At 58.2% G+C, this 16,693-nt stretch overlaps 1 protein-coding gene across 2 annotated transcripts in view; it reads right to left on the bottom strand.

The window, feature by feature from the left end:
• Positions 1-16,472, bottom strand: part of PRKCD (protein kinase C delta) — a 31,439-nt gene extending 14,967 nt beyond the window's left edge. Inside the window, exons 1-2 of one of the 2 annotated variants that reach the window (XM_063703854.1) lie at positions 16,252-16,382; positions 12,477-12,588 (exon numbers count right to left, since the gene is read on the bottom strand). The gene's annotated coding sequence lies outside the window, so the exon portion shown is untranslated. Of the gene's footprint in view, positions 1-12,476; positions 12,589-16,251 lie in introns of both variants that reach the window. The other variant, XM_031009363.3, reaches the window with a different exon arrangement.
• Positions 16,473-16,693: the final 221 nt, after the last annotated feature.

Here is a 16,693-nt window from a genome sequence, read left to right as displayed (position 1 = left end):
TGCTCCATGCCAGGCACCTGGTATGTGCCATTGTCACCTGGTAAGGGGACAGGACAGTACTGCCTCTTTCTCCCATCCTGCCCCATGCAGCCCTTCATGATTTTCTAAGTTTGAGGTTTTTTCTTCATAACTACCCAGGCAGACAAGCAGTGCCAAGATAAACACCCCCCACTTTTCAGATGAGGAAACTGAAACCCTAAGGCAGAATCAGAACCAAAAGCTGACATTCCACTAATTTGGCACCCACTCTGTTCAGGGATCAGGGCAGTGAGAGGCTCTGCCCACATCAGTGTGCCTGACCCTTCTAACTTGACCCCTTGGGGTCAAGTGCCTCTCGCTCCCCTGGAAGGTTGCCTGCACCTTCAAACTAATTATTTCCCCAAATATAAAACAGGTGGGCATGGTGGCTCACTCCCATAATCTTGGTACTTCAGGAGGCCAAGGTAAGAGGATCGGTTGAGGCCAAGAGTTCAAGGCAGCAGAGTGCCACGCAGTGCACTCCAGCATGGGTGGCAGAGTGAGACCCTATCTCTTAAAAAAAAAACCCAAACTGCCCAGGCGTGGTGGCTCATGCCTGTAATCTCAGCACTTTGGGAGGCCAAGGCGGGCGAGTCACCTGAGGTCAGGAGTTCGAGACCAGCCTGGCCAACATGGTGAAACCCCATCTCTACTAAAAATACAAAAACTAGCCAGGCGTGGTGGTGCATGCCTATAATCCCAGCTACTTGGGAGGCTGAGGGCAGAAGAATGGCTGGAACCTGGGAGGCAGAGGTTGCGGTGAGCTGAGACTGCGCCATTGAACTCCAGCCTGGGCAACAGAGCGAGACTCTGCCTCAGAAAAATAAAAATTAAAAAAAACCCAAACTGTATTTTAATGTTGAATGTAACGCTGAATGTGCCTTGCAGATTCATACACAGCAGCCTCCCACACTCCTGGGTTTCTCACCATTCTCTAAGTTAATGTTCACTACAGTAAGTGACTCCAAGGGGCTCCTCAGGTTGCCACTTGTGAAGGACACACAGGTGTGCAAGCACCTATGTGCACACTGGCTCCTGCCCAGGCCCCACAAGGCTGCTCCACAGCCTTGGTTGAGGGAGCGCTCACTCGATTTTGTGCACATGCACATGTATTCACTCCATCCTGAACATAAGCCAGCACACAGGGGCACACTCAGACACACACGTGTGCATGCACACACAACAGCTGCCCAGCCCCAGATGACTTCCTCCAGCTCCTGCACAAGGTGGCCAGAGCAGCGGCCAGCTCTGCTGGGAGCTCCCAGCTCAGATGAGCTCACAGCAAATGCTGACCTCACCCTGCAGCCCAGCCCAGTGAGTCCAGGCAGCCCTCTGAGGCCAGCAGCTGCCAAAGCAGAGAGCAGGACCCAGGCAGGGCAGACCCCACCACATCCCTTGCCCGGCCCTGGCTCCTACTCAGTGGATGTGAGAGTGGGTGTGCAAGCTCACGCCTGAGCCCAAGTCCCGAAGCCTTCAGCCTGACACCAGCAGGTGGCCTGTGTGCCAGGCCAGCTGCCCTTGACCTCTTGGTGGGCCAGGGAGAGAGGGCCAGTTGGGGGCTGCTGCTGGCTGCTCCCCAGGCTGCAGCATGCATGAATTGGTGTGTGTGAGGTTGCACGGGTCTACAGGAATGTGATTATATGCAGCCATGGGAGTGGGTGGCACATGGTGGGCACTCAGTTGATACTGGAGTGAAAAGCAAGCTGCGTGGGCCTGGCCTCGCATATGTGCAGGAATCTGGGTGAGCATCCCAAACCCGTAAGCAAGACGGACATCTTGCCCCTTTTGCTGCCTGGCTTGTCCCTGAGGGTCCAAGAGATCCAGCACCCAGGTGAGTGCTCCCTGGGTCTGGAATGATTGGCAGGTCTGTGTCCACACATCCAGGGCCTAATCCCAGCAGATGCAGCTCTGCTGTTAGGAAAACCTGGAGACCCAGATGGGGCAGTAGGCAACTTCTGAGTGCCTCGGAGGATGATGAGGGTTGAGGGGACAGGGGCACAGGGATAAAGGAGGAGCAAGTGTGTTGCAGGTGGCCTGGGCTCCTAGGGGAGAGAGGCTCAGGGCAGCACATATGGCAAAATGATGGCCAGGCCACCTGGGTGCTGCATCCTGACACCAACGTTGCCTTGGCTGTGGACTCTGTGCAGGTCACTTGACCTTTCTGAGCCTCAACTCCCCCATTTCCTGATGAGCAATAGTCTCTTGGCTCAGGGTTGTGGGGATAATGAGAACTCACGTAGGATGAGGGCTACAATCAACCCAACAGGCCATGGGGAGGGGGTTCCTCTTACCACTATCACCCCCTCTCACTGCAGCACCCATCCCTCACTGTGCACCTCCCTTCGCAGTTTACAAAGCGCACTCGCATCCCCCACCGCATCCATTCCCCCTGCCCAGAAGCCTGGGAAGACAGTCCTGGTTACAGATCCCACTGCTCAGAAAGGGAAACCAGGTCTCCATGAACATACAACTCACTCAGGAGCACCAGATGCTCCAACACCGGCCAGCCAGGTCCTCCTCCCAGCCACCAAGTCTTGGGGCCCAGCCCTGACAGCCCACAGGCTCCATGGCTTCCCCTACCCCCGGCCTGCCCAGCAGAAGGTATGCGTGGGGCCCACCCCAGGACTGCATGGAGGGTGGAGGAGAGAGTGGGTCAGAGAAGCCCCAGGAGGGTGAGGCAGATCCCAGGACCTGCCCACCCGAGGGTGGCCCTCCAGCTCTCTCAGGCCACACTCAGAGCAGCTGCTGCTCACAGTTAGAAGCCACTGGAGGGAAAACCACAAACACAGCAGGCCCCAGCCCTAAACCTGCACTGCCAGGCTGCAGTGCCATGAGAACTGGGGAGCCATGGTCTTCGTGGGCTGCCCTGAGACTAACCAGCAGTAACCATAGCGTCAGACCCAACCTCCTAAGACTAAAACCAGGGCATGGGCTCTGGCCAGGTTCTGCCACCTCCTCTGTCCCTGTTTGTACTACCCAGAGCCCCACATCTTCTTCCATCACTGTGTGACCCTCAGAGAGGTGCTGGGCCTCTCTGAGCCACAAGTCCCTGCTCTGCACAGCAGAGTCAGAGTCTGCCCCCTACCTCTCAGAGTGTATGGCAGGGAGATGGGGGTGAAGCAGCAGCACAAAAGCAAGGTGTGCTGACTATTTATAGCCCCCATGCAAATAGGACCTGGGCCACGGAGGCCCCAGAGGAAGGCCTCTGGCTCAGCCCCAGACTCATGGCCACTCTGCAGGGCCAGGGGGTGCCGGGGGCTCGACCCCACACAGCCTCCATGGGGACAAGCTCCTTGGAGCCAGCTGAGGCCAGCCAGGCCTTTCCCAGCTGCCTAACGGCTCCTAGTCTCTATTCTGCTTCTCCAGCCTACAGCAGAGGCAGCTTTATGAAGCACAAAGCACCAGACTAAGGGTCAGTGTCTAGGTATGAATCTTGGCTCCTCCACTTACAAGAAGGACAGTCCTTTTCTGAGGCTGACAATGTCGCAGATTACCTCTGTAATTACATTAGTTCACTTTATCCCTATGCGGATCCAGAAGGGATTTTACTGATGAAGAAACTAAAGCTCAGAGAAGCAAAGTGACTTTCCAAAAGGTCACACAGCCAGTAAGTGATGGAAGGATAAATCCAGGCCTGCCTGATGTTGCAGCCCAGGTCCTTTCCAGTATGCCATGTTGGGAAGAAGAGACAAAGAGAGAGAAAAGGGTAGAGATGGACAGAAGAGGGTAGAGGTGGAGATGGATAAATGTGCCAGGATCAGCACACACAAACACACATGAAGACAGAGAAAACAGGGAGGTAAGGGCTCCAAGAGACAGGTACCCCATGCTTGACCAGTGGTCTTCCCCCGTGACCTCGCCACTTGGACCAGCCTCCATTTCCAAAACCCAGGGAAGGGCCAGTCACGGTGGCTCATACCTGTAATCTCAACACTTTGGGAGGCTGAGGTGAGCAGATCACCTGAGGTCAGGAGTTCAAGACCAGCCTGGCCAACAAGTGAAACCCCTTCTCTACTAAAATACAAAATTTAGCCAGGTGTGGTGGCGGGCACCTGTAATCCCACCTACTTGGGAGGCTGAGGCAGAAGAATCACTTGAACCCAGGAGGTAGAGGTTGCAGTGAGCCGAGATCATGCCACTGCACTCCAGCCTGGGCAATAAAGTGACACTCTGTCTCAAAAAAACTAAAAACAAATAAAACAAAAACAAAACCTAGGGAAGGCTTGGACACACTGGATCCCAGCCCCAGGGAATGTGAGCCCCAGATCAGCAGCCCAGAAGTAAGGAAAGGCAGTAGCTGGGTCAGGCCAGAGAAGGCAGGTCACCTCCTCTGGGACAAATGGAAACCTGTTCCCAGCCAGTACCCGGCAGTGGGCAAGGCTGGCCTCAAGGTGATCAGAGCGACCTTGGGTTTGGAGCTCCCGGGCACAGAAGTCCTGGTTGCCTCCAGCAGACAAGTATGTGTGCTGCACATCCACACGTGTGCTGATGTATACCAGCACAGGAGGCTGGGGTGAGGGACACGGCCTGAGGAGCGCCAGCAGGAACAGGAATGCATTTGCTAATTTTTCTGCATCACATGTAACTTGTTGGATAATGGTTTTGTCAAAGGTGAAAAACCCCAACAAGCCAATCTCTCCACAAGAGATAGGTCTTCAGAGACTGACATGCCCATCTCCTCATTGTACAGAGGAGGAAACTAAGGCCAAGGTCCTGCAGTGAGGTTCCCTGGCTCCCAGATCCGGCCTGGTCCCCTCCACCCCATCCCTTCCCTGGTGTTCGATTCTGCCTCACAGGCCACAGAATGATGCCTGTTGGTCAGAGGAGTAAGCTGGGCTGGAGGAAAGAGGCTTGATCAGGCTGCTGGGAGGGAGGTGTGTGAGAGCAGAGGGAGGCTGCCTCAGAAACGTCTATGGGAGAAATGAGGTGACAGGCTGAGGTCAGTCAAAGCAAGGGCAATGAAAGACCAGCTGCAGCCCCTGGTGGGTATAGGGCGGTCTGGTTCCCTTGAACAGACCCCCGGGGAGCAGGGGATGTCCCCCATGCCACCTACTGCAGCCCTCTCCCACACACACCTGACACCTGCCACGGAAGTCACAACTGCATGGCAGGTGGCACAAAGTGGGGGCCCTCCTAAGGATGCAGACTCTGCCTGGGGGAGTCTACAGTGTAGCCTGCCACAGCCTTGTGGATGAATAAACGAGGGCGGAGGAGACCAAGGCCCAGGCAGGGGCAGAAAGGACAGTGAGAGGAAGTGTGATGAGCAGGAGGGTGCAGGACTGGTACTGGCAGTCATGGCAGGGCAAGGGGGCCGGGCATGGTGGAGCTGCCAGGTTGGGTAGGCAGGTGGGTGGTAGCTGGGCTGGGAGGCTGGCTGCCTAGACGGCCTTCCCAGCGGAAACAAGGCAAGGAGGCCATGCAGGTTTCACAACCCAGGAAGTGGGCTCAGCAAGAGGAACAGGAGGTGGGAGGGGAAAGGCTAGCAAGACCCTTTAGGGTTCCTCCACCAGGGCCCATCCCCCAGCCTCCACATGCCCAGCCCTGTGCTAAGAACCAGATCTATGGACTCAGGTCACAGCCAAGTCCCAGAGCAGGGATGCTCCCCATACCTGCTCCTCCCAGGACAGGTACCTCATCCCCCAGCCAGGGCTCCTCCTGGGCCCCTCCCTCACCCCACACAGACCAACCAGTACCTGTGGCCTCTCCTCCCCTTACCCAGCTCCCTCCCAGTTGTCACCATCTCTGGTCCCTCCCCTACCCATTCTTCCCACAGCTGGGAACCTCCTAGGCTCTCACTGCCCCTGGAGAAAGCCCAGACCTCTCCAGGCCTTCCAGACTGCCCACTCCCTGGCCCTGTCCTGCTCTCTACCTCAATCCCTGTTCTGGCTACTCTGTGAACATGTGTCTCATTTCCCAGCCCCCATGTTTTTGCAGATGTTGTTCCCTCAGCTGGAACGGCCTTCTGAATTCCCACAGATCCTTCCAGACAGCTCAGAAGGCTGGCCCTGGGGGACCCTTCCCACCTCTCAGGAAGCTAGCTGCTTTCCCACTGGTAACCTCTGCCACACCAGGCCCATGGAACTTACAGCCTGGTGGGAGCCAGTCACATAAATATGTGATTACAAAGGATGGTAAGACCTCTGTAGGATGCGCCACGCAGGCAGTGAGTAGCAGGGAGTGAGTGGGGCTGGAGGACAATGGAGGCTGCAGGGACCTGTTGGCTGGGGGCCTTCGATCTGAGGGGTCAGCAGGAGCATAATGGCCTGCCCTGCCAGAGGGTCTGGAAGGTTCAGAGGGGCAGGACTTGGGAGCCTGGCTGTCATCGGCTCACATCCACCTCTGCCAGCTTGTGTGGGGTAGGGCCTCCTTGGAGGGAGGCCACCAGGCACAGGCCTCGAGTCACCAGCCAGCCCTAGGATATGAGGAGTCCTGGGCTCAGTCAGAGGGGGGTGCCCCAGGTACCCCTGAGAGAGGAACAAAGGCCCCTTCATGGCAGGAGCCAGAGAGCCAGATCCCGTGAGGACAAGGGGCCTCTGTGAGGAGCCAGGGTGGGGGATGCAGCTGGGCTCTCCACGAATAACCACACGTGTGCACACAGGCACACTCACCAACCCAAACAGCACACAGGGAGCCCCACTCGACATTAGACACACACGCACACAGTTGGAGCCACAGGTACGTACACACACTGCTGTGACGACACAGGGGCACACACACACACACACACACACACAGAAACAACCCCACTCACCGGCTCTCACATCTCAACAGACACCCAGGCCCACACAGACCACACCCGACCACATAGGCTCCACATGCACGTGGAGTGCCACAAGCTGTAATGTACACACTGGCACAGAGATGCTCCAGACAGACACAGAAACAAACATACAGTCCTGGAAGGACCCCACATCCCTGACTAGAGTCTGGCACCATGAAGTCCAAATGCAGCTTTTTCCACCACAGCCCTCAGGCACAATGGCTGGGGAATGGAGGAGGGGCAGAAGGGCAGCTGGTGTCAGGCTAGGCTGGGCCTTTCCACCCAGGGAGGCGAAGAAAGTCCCTCTTGATCCAGAGCAAAGTCTAAAGTGTGTAAGGGAAGGAGTGGGCTGGTCAGGCACATCACTGGGCAGGCCTCCGCCCGCCCGCCCACCTGCCTGCAGGGCCCTGAGGCTATGGTGGAGGTTGAAGGTCACAGGTGGCAGTCACAGGCCTGGCGCACAGGGGGAGGGGAGGGCTTGAACCTATGTTGGTAGGGCAGCAAGCCGGGCACCCCAGGCGCAAGTTCCATGAGCTCCAGGCTCACTGTGCAGAAACCGAAAGAGAGGTTGAGCAATTCAACCAAAGCCACAAAGCCAATGGGGCAGACCCCGGGGGAAGTGGGGAGAGAACCTCCAGCTCTAGTCCTAGAACTGCCCATCTGGCCTCCAATGGGGTGAGGGTATGTGTTTGGAGGTGGGAACAGCTCCTCCATCAGCCCCCAGTACAAGAGCCCTACTCCTTAGCCCTTCTTTCTCCCACAGAGTTCCCACGATTTTCCAGATGGTTTACCATTGGAAACAATCGTTTTGTGTTTGGGAGAAGGCAAGATGGCCACCTAACCCTTTTGCCAGTCATCCCCAGGATCTGGGCAGGACCCACATGATGCTTCCCCACTTTGGGGATATTGAGAAAGCTGGGAGAGAGGCAGGACCATCCCGCATGGTGCGCCATCCCACAGCAGGCAGCGGACAGAGGAACCGGCGAGCTTGGACCTAGACAGGCCTAGCTCAGATCTGCTGCCTGGGTGCTCCGCGATCTTGGCCCAAGTGCTCTGGCGTCTTCCAGACTTCCTTGGAAAGTGGGAAAAGAGGCTCTGTTAAGCCCCCCAGCCGCAGGGTGCCCTGTTCTGGCCTGAGGCTCTGGGCAGAACTGGGCTGAAGCAGGCAGCATGAGTCCACTGGCAGAGGCTGGCCAGCCACTGCCCCTCCCGGGGCTCCAGCCTCCCTGTCTCAACAATGGAGACCTCTAAGCTTTCTCCAGCCCTGACACTGGAGGACCCTGGGATCCTCCTCCCACCCCAACAACCCCAGCCCACAACCTACACCACGCAGACATCTGATCCAGCCTCAGGCCTTGGCGACTGCCTGCTCTGCTCTGCCTGTTTACCCAACACGGCCATAGACATGATCCAAAGCTTCCGGAGCTGTTGTGAAAACAGCGGCTCAGCCACCACAAGCCTGCCCTCCTGGGTGCCTTGGCAGAGACCTTTGAGGGACAGCCATCCCAGTCCTGTTCGTGGGCCTCTCAAATGCTCCCCCACCCCTTAGAAGGCCTGTTGAGCCCTCTCCTCCCCAATCCTGGCTTTAGGCTCCCGTCTCTACTTTGGGCCCAGACCCTCCTGAACTTCAGGCTTGTGGCCCCACCTGCCTCCCTGGCTTCACCACATGAATGACTCCAGAAGAGCTCAAGCCTGCCCACACCAGTCCCCCACCGTTCCCCCCCCAGCGCTCCTCATCCACCAGGAGTGCACGAGCTCAGGCAGTGGCTCAGGCCAGACAGCTCCCCCTGCTCCCCACACAATAAGGCCATCCTGTCTGCCTGCCGCTGCAGCCTGTCCTCAAGTCTCAAATCCTCTTCTCCCACCACCACCATCCCCAGGCTCTGCACCTGCCTTCTGACTGCTCTCCATCCTCTACCCCGGCCCAACAGTCCCCCTGTTCCAGCCACCAGACGGGGCTTTTCAGACAGATTTTGTCACCCCCTGCCCAAGCCCCCAGTGCCTCCCATTGCCCCTCTGACAAACCCAGACTCCTCCCCTCAGCCTGCTCCATGCAGCCTGCCCCCCGCCACCCCCCTCCCCATCGCCGTTACCTCCCTGACCTCTCGGGCGCTGCCTTTCCCTCACTCCTGTGCCCCAGCCACGCTGACCCCTTTCAGCTCCTGAAGCAGCCAGTTCCTTCCCGCTTAGGAGCCTCTGGGCTTGCTGTTCCATCTTCCTGCTCCACCCCACCCCACACAGTGGCTCCTTCCCATCGTTCATGTCTCACAGGACACCACACCCCCTGATCTGTCCATTTCACAGATGAGGCAAGTGGGGAATGGTCCAGTCCCTGGCTCAAGTGTGCACAGCCAGTAAATATTGAGCAAGGATTCAACCAGGGTCTGTCTGATGCCCGCAGAAGTCCTGCTCCTAAGCCTTCAGGATACCCTCAACCACACTTCCCGCCCAGGCCCATCCACCTTTTGCTCTCCAGCCCTCAGGCCCCTGCTGTTTGCATCACTGTCCTTACCACTCCTCAACACTCCTCATCCCCAGCCTCTGGGCCCCACACAGTGAAGGCCAATGCTTAGCCCAACCCTAACTGTGCTGACCTTCTTCGTGTCCCTGGGACAGGCTGGGCCCTGCCCCCAGCTGCCATGGGTGTAGGGGGTTTTCTAGCTCCTCCTATTCTTCTAGCTTCCATCAGTCCCAGATGCCCACTCCCTGCCCCAGCCCACAGGCTGACTCCAGGGGTCTGAAGGGTAAGCAGGCTGGCAGGAGGGCTTACGTCCACCCCCTCGTTCCCAGCCAATTCTCCCAGCCTAATGTCCTGCAGGAGGCCAGAGCTGGAGAGGGCCAAGGGGAGCCCTGAGGGGGCAGCAGGCAGCTGCAGACTGCCTTTCCCCTGCCTGCATCCATTTGTCATGAGATCTATTTTCTCCCTTTGAAAGGGAGTGAGGGGGAGAAGAGCAGGCAGGGGCTGGACTGCTGAGTGGGTGGAGCTGCTTCAACAGGAGCTCCTCTCCTCGGAGGACATGGAACCTATTGAACAAGTAGGGCACTGCCACTGGAGGCAGAATTGAGGGGGATGAGGGAGTCAGAGACCTGGCTCCTCGGCCAGGCTCCATAGCCACCTGGCCATGTAACACTGGGCCAGTGCCCAGCCCATCAGATGATAATACCCCCTCATCAGTCCCACTTGCTGTTTTTTGAATAGTTCCCATGAACTGGGCTCTAAATGCTTTACATAACTACAGTTTCTACTCATTCAGCTCTGAGAATGCACTAAGCACGATGCTAGCTACTTTGCATATGTTATCTGTCATTTCCGCACAACCTCATCAAGATGGATGCTATCATTATCTCATCTGTCAGGGAGAGACTGAGGCACTGAGCGGCAGAGCCACTTGCCCAGGTTCATTCATAGAGCTGCTGGGAGCTGCCTAGTCACTAAGATGCAGCCCAGCCATCACCTCTCTCAAGGGGGCCATGCCTACCAGAGCTGATGCTCTTGAGCCTCGGCTTACAGGCTCAGAGCAAGAAAGGAGCCACGGTTGTGGGGACTGCAGGGGACTTCGTGACCTGCCCCCTGCCCTTCTCCTAGAGCTCCCCAAAAAGGCCTGGGCAACCCTGGCAGTGAAAAGCCTGGTCAGTCAGCCTAACCCGGTGGCCAGACGCTGCTCCCCTGGGCAGGCAAGGCAGGGGCGGAGCAAGGCGTAGAGCCACTGACAGAGGGCTGGTCAGTCCCACTCCAAAACCACTTCCTGGGCAGCTCAGAGGAAGTAAGCCTCCGGAAACGCCTTGAACAGATGGGCCTCTCTCCTAGGCCCAGGCTTTGGGAAGTGAACAGACAGCCCCTGCCAACCTCTCAGTCCCTAGAGCCCAGCAGCTCCACTCCCTCTAGGCATGGACATTGTGGGGGACACAGGAGTTGATAGGACCCCCACCCACTGTGAGCACCTTGGCCCCATGGCCAGACAGCCTACTTCCTCTGCTGTAGCAGCAGGCACACAGTGCTGGCACAGCTGACACAGCCTCTCCCCCGCATTCATGCCTCCCATCTCCCATGCCAATCCCTGGTCGGCCTGGAGCCTGGGGCCAGGTGGGCAGGGTGGCTGCTGAATGCATGGGCAGAGCCCACCTACCAGGGTGGCCCAGCCCCCCTTACTGAGATCACAGCCACACCTGGAACTTGCCCCTCAGGTGCCAGATTCAGGCGACCTGACTGGGCTGTAACTCTGACCAGGGCCCCCCTTCCTGACCCTAGAATGGGCACAGTGTGGTATGTGTGGGCAGGCATTTGAGTGCATGGATGCCAACGGTAACTGGGAGAGCATCTGTGTGTGTGTGAGTGTGCCATGGGTGGCTGCATGTGAGCACCTGTGTACCTGCATGCCCACATGTGTGGTGCACATACAGGAACTCATGAGTCTGTGGGTGTGCATGCCCACTGCAGCCTAGCTTGCCATATCCCTGTGTGAGCACGCATATGTCTGTGCAGCTGGAGGGTGATGTCTGAGGGTTTACAGTGGGCTGTCTCCAAGACTAATCAAACTCCTTAGAAAACAAGGCTGAGTGACGGAAAGGGCTGGCTCTTCAGAACTTAGGTGGCAGAGGCCCCTACACAGCCAAAGGCGCTTTACTTCCTCCACACCAGGTTTAGGGATAGGTCCAATACACAGAAGGCCCAGTGAAGACTGCTCCTGTTCTGTCGCAACTCCTACCCCGGAGTGAAGGCCCTGACCTCCCTTCTGCCCCCTAACCCAGAGTCAGGCCCAGGAAGCCCAGCTTTTATGGCTCTACTCACAGACCTATAGGTGCGTAACAGCCAGTAGGGTTGGCTGTGAGGGTCTGCTCAGGGAGCACTCCTGGAGGAAAGACGGTCTTTGCTATCCCCCCACTGTTACTCCCAGGCTCCAGCTTCATTAGCACCCATACCCACCACCAGAACCCTGCTCACTGGGGCCCGGTCACCCAGTCACCAGCCTGGAATGAGTGTGGAGTCACCCACAGCAATGTTTTCATGGTAATAGGGCTGAAGGAGGCAAGCCTCGCCCCAAAACAAGGAATTTCTAGCTTTCTGAGGGGATTCAGAGAGACTGCAGCCTTCCCAGCATTGTTCCACACTCTGCCTAGCTCCCCTTGAATCTGGAAGCTGAAGAGAAGGACTGAGCCCTGCTCGGGCTCCAGAGAAGCTGAGGAAAATGGAGGGGCCTGGGGTGTGGAAGACAGCTCAGCTGTACCTGGAGCTGGAGACCCCATTCTATCCCCCTGCAGTGTCCAACCCACTGTGGGGCCCACGGGGAATCTCAGTGTCCTTGTGTGATGATGAGGTGAGTTTGAGGCAGATACAGGGCCATGGAAAAGCTGATACATCCACCCTCAATCCTTGGCCCACAAGCCACCCTCTCTAACTGACCAAAAAAGTGTTACTACTTTTTGCCCCAAATTAGTGGTAGGCCCCAGGCCTCTGAGCTCCAAGGCGAGAGCATTCCGGGGCCACAGCCAGGTTCCAGGCAGGAAGTTCCTCATGAGCAGAGAGCCCCTCATAGACAGGGCAAACAGCTGTGGCCCCTGGGCACACAGGGCCCACAACCAGATCAAGGACTCTGCATGCATGCCCAACCCCATCCAGTCCCACAGCAAAGGACAAGGAGGCCAGAGAGGAAGGCTACACCGGCACACCACCCATCTGCCTAAGAGAACTCAGTCCTACCTGGGGCTCCCAGCTCCCGCTTGTCCTTAGTCCTGGCTCCCGCTGCTGCTGCAACGCACCAACCACCAGGAGAAATGGGCCTGCCCCCTTGCCTGGCCAGTTCCCTGCAGACCTGTAGGAACAGGAGGAAACAGCTGAGCCGGGAGGCACCGCCAAACAGGCTCTCCCCGTCTGCCAGTCCCAGCATGGCTGACAGGCCCAGTTCAGTCTCTCCTGGCCCTAAAACCTCGGGTCTCTCTGGATGTGGCTTTCCCTTCCTTGAAATGTGGTGTTGGGCCCAACTTTTCCTGGGCACCACTATTTGTCCACTCCATGGTAGGGGCTGGAACACTGTGTCCCTGCCCTCAGCACATTTCGAGCCTGGTGAGGAAGCCAATAACACAGCAAAAACCTGTTCCTGACCCTCCTGTCTGTGGGAGGTTGCCTTGCAGGTTTAGGAGTCCTAGGGTGCAACAAAGTACCACCACTTTATGTCCTGGTGCAATTCCCCTGAGCCTCAGTTTTTTTAATGGGGAAACTACTAGCCCCTTCTCCCCAGGTGGTTCTGAGGTTCCAATGATGTGGCGTGCCAGCTCCTGTGCTGGACTCATGTTGAGAATGCCAAGTGAATAGTGACTTTTTTTTTTTTTTTTAATGTGGCAGGGTCTCGCTCTATCATCCAGGCTGGAGTGCAGTGGCACGATCTTGGCTCACTGCAACCTCTGCCTCCTGGTCTCAAGTGATTCTCGTGCCTCGGCCTCCTGAGCAGCTGAGATTACAGGTGCACGCCACCACGCCCAGCTAATTTTTGTATTTTTGGTAGAGACAGGGTTTCACCATGTTGGCCAGGCTGGTCTCAAATTCCTGACCAAGTGATCCACCTGCCTCGGCTTCCCAAAATGCTGGGATTACAGGTGTGAGCCACCGTGCCCAGCCTGAAGAGTGACATTTTTTAATCTCTTGTTTTGTGCCTTATAGTTCAGGTGATTCTCACATTACTATTGTGCCCATTACACAGCTGAAAAAACTGAGGCCTGGAGATATCCTGGGAGGAAGAAATGGCAAAGGTAGCAAGGTGCTCTGTGTCTCCTGGCTGAAAGGCCTAAGCATTTTCTCTGAAGGCCAGCTCAAGCCTCTAAGAAAGATTCTGCTCCCCAGATGTGAACCCCTCCCCCAGCTGGAGACCCCCATCACCATTCCCTGGGGGCAGAGGCATCCTTGGCTTTATCTTTTTGTCTGTACTTTAAATTAGTTCTAATTTTAATCTAAACTGTGCCAGCTAAATGGTGTCAGCGCCCTGCAGTCACAGCTCTGAATCACCCCCCAGCCCTGTCTCCCCCATCACTACTACTGACACTAAGGTCTGGTGAGGGAGGGGCTGTCATGCAGGCTGAACAGGGCTGGGTACTGGGGGCTCTGTCTGGGCATCCCCCCTCCCTCAAGCTGCTTGGTCAAGGAGATGGGAAGGGGCAACAGACAGGCAGGAAATTGGGTTGGATACTGTCTGGGCTTTCTTTAGCCCCAGCTCCCAGGAGAATGGGAACCGTACAGCTGGGGGTGGTGACAACAAAAGACTTCACATGTGCTGTGTTCTCACTATGGGCCAAGATTGTGTTAAAGGACCTTTAACACAGGAACTTTTGTCCTCACTCTCTCCATTCTGCAGATAAGGACATTCAGCCTTGAGAGGCCTAGCTTGGGTCTCTTGCTCTTAACAGGCACAAGCAAGTATTGGAGCCCAAATAATTCTTGGGTACAGAGCCCGAGGTCTTGGTCACAACACTACAAACCCCAAGACTTGCCCTCTAGCCCTCTCCATGTGCACACCCACATCCTCATGGTCTCCCACACTCACACACACACCCCCACACTGGGCTCTCACCTTCCCTCCCAGCACTGTCACCACACACCTTGTCACACCCCCTCCTGCCGCTAACACCCACGCCCAGGCACTCTCGGTTCCCCACAATCACAGTCACTCCCCAAGCATACACCGGCAGTTTCATAGACTGTGTCCCACCAGTCATACACTCCTACCGTGGCCACACACTGCCAGGCTTACCCCAGCACTGTCCCAACGCATAGCCCTCACACCACCCATCAGCCAGGTACAGCTGCCCAGACACCACCGCACCTCTCTGTCACACACACACACGCACACACACAACCACACACATCACACATGCACCATACAGCCTCCCTCTGCTGGCCTGCTCACCACGCCCCAGCTCACTCCACAGCAGGAACGAGGAAACCCCAGGGATCAGTCCCCTCCCTTAGTGACCAGGTGAGCCTGGTCACAGAAACTCAGTGGCAGAGGGAGAGCCACACGTGAGTACACACACATACACACACTTATACAGATACACTCACACATGAGCTTGGTGGGTAGGCACCCAACACCAGGGGCTTCCACAATTAACAGATCTAACGTACTCATGGCCAGTTGGTCACCATGATATACCCAGTGTGCAACACCGAAACCTCCAGACACACAGGGACACACACACTAGCAGGCAAGGACACACACACACACAAGAGTCTGGTGACAACAAACACACCAAGAATGGTACACACAGTTGCAAAAGACACACACAGAGCCTCAGGACACAAACAGACATACACACATACACACAAGCAAGTCACACATGCGAAAAAGGACACACATGCACAGGCAAGTCCCACAGTGACAGACAGCACAGAAGCTGACACAGACACACAACATACCCACACACCCAGATACCAGTGACTTAGCACAAGGAGACAGCTTCCACGCATACAGGGTAGGCGTCAGAGAAGGGGACCCCCCGCCCACTCACAGCAGATCCTTCTGACCAGGTTTAAGGCGGGGCTCGGTGGGGCTCTCCCCTGCCCCAAGAGAGAGGGAATTGGGGAAGTGGGAGCAGTTCCGATGGTGCTCTCCTTCTGCCTCTCCACCACCAGCCAGGAGGACCCCCCCTCCACCTCCTCCCCTCACCTGGTGGAGCCCCCACAACGGGAGTGGCATCTGGGTTGGGGGCGAGTACAGACTGCATCGGGCAGGGGCCACCCTGGGAGGGGTCTCAGAGGGGCGGAGGGGTGGGGTGGGAAGGGGGATGGTGGAGACTGGAGCCACGCCCAGCCCAGAGACGGATGAAGGGACCGAGAAAGACTCTTGAGACCGAAAGAAGAGACAGCGAGGAGGAGGCGCCGCGCGGGTCGGGCCTCCAGGGACCCGGGGCGGGAGGCGAGGCCCGGCGGGCGGCCTGGCCTGGGCCCCGCGGTAGAGCGGAGAGGCGGCTGGACTGGCAGGGGGCGGCGAGCGTGGGCCGGGGGCGCGGCTCCGGGAGGACGGGATCGAGGGGGCGGCGGGCGGGGGTAGGGGTGGGGGTGGGGCGATGGAGCACGCGGAGGGCAAGGGACGGACGGATCGGGTGGCGAGGGACAGAAGGATCGGGTCTCGGAGAGGCGCGCAGGGGGAGAACACAGAGTAGGTGGCGACAGACGGACGGACACAGGGCCCGGGAGAGAGTCGGGAGGGACGGACGGGCCCCTCGGAGGAGCGGGAGACACACGGGCGGGTGGAGGGGCCGGGGGCGGGCAGACAGAAGGACCTCAGCCCCCACTGTCTAGCGGAGGGACAGACAGACGGACAGGGGGACGGAGTCACCGGCAGGTCTCGGCGCGGCGGGACTTTCGCTGACCGCGGCTCAGTTTCTCAGTTTCGGAAACGGGAACTGGGGCGGGAAGGGGGAAGGAAAGGCGCCGCGCCCTCGGGGTAGCCCCGATCCCGCGCCCGGAGCCGGCCCTCACTTACCTCCCGGCGCAGGGGCAGGCGCCAAGGGTCGCGGCGGCAGCGGCGGGGGCGCCGCTCCCCGGCGCGCGCGGACGGGGTTCGGCGCGGCGCTGACTGGGATGGGCCCAGCGGCCAGTGAGGTGTGGCCCGGGCTTCCGCGCGGGGGGCGGGCGCCGGGGGTCGCTCGGGAGATGTGGGCTACAGCCGCCTCGGGCTCCGGCGCCGCGGCACACGGAAGTGCGAGGGGGCGGGGCCGAGCGACCTCACCCAGGTGCCGCCGGCCCCGCCCCCGCCAGGCCCCGCCCCCGCCAGGCCCCGCCCCGCCAGGCCCCGCCCCGCCAGCTGCAATCGGGGACAGCGTCCCTCCGCCTCGGCCTGCGCGGGACACCGAGTCTCCCGGTCCCTCTGCCCTGCCTGGCCCGCTTCGCATCCTCCCGCCATTAGCGCGCAGCCAGCCCTCAGA

This window comes from Gorilla gorilla, chromosome 2, assembly GCF_029281585.2.
Source record: "Gorilla gorilla gorilla isolate KB3781 chromosome 2, NHGRI_mGorGor1-v2.1_pri, whole genome shotgun sequence".
Classification (NCBI taxonomy): domain Eukaryota; kingdom Metazoa; phylum Chordata; class Mammalia; order Primates; family Hominidae; genus Gorilla; species Gorilla gorilla.
This window is presented reverse-complemented; position numbering and strand designations above follow the sequence as displayed.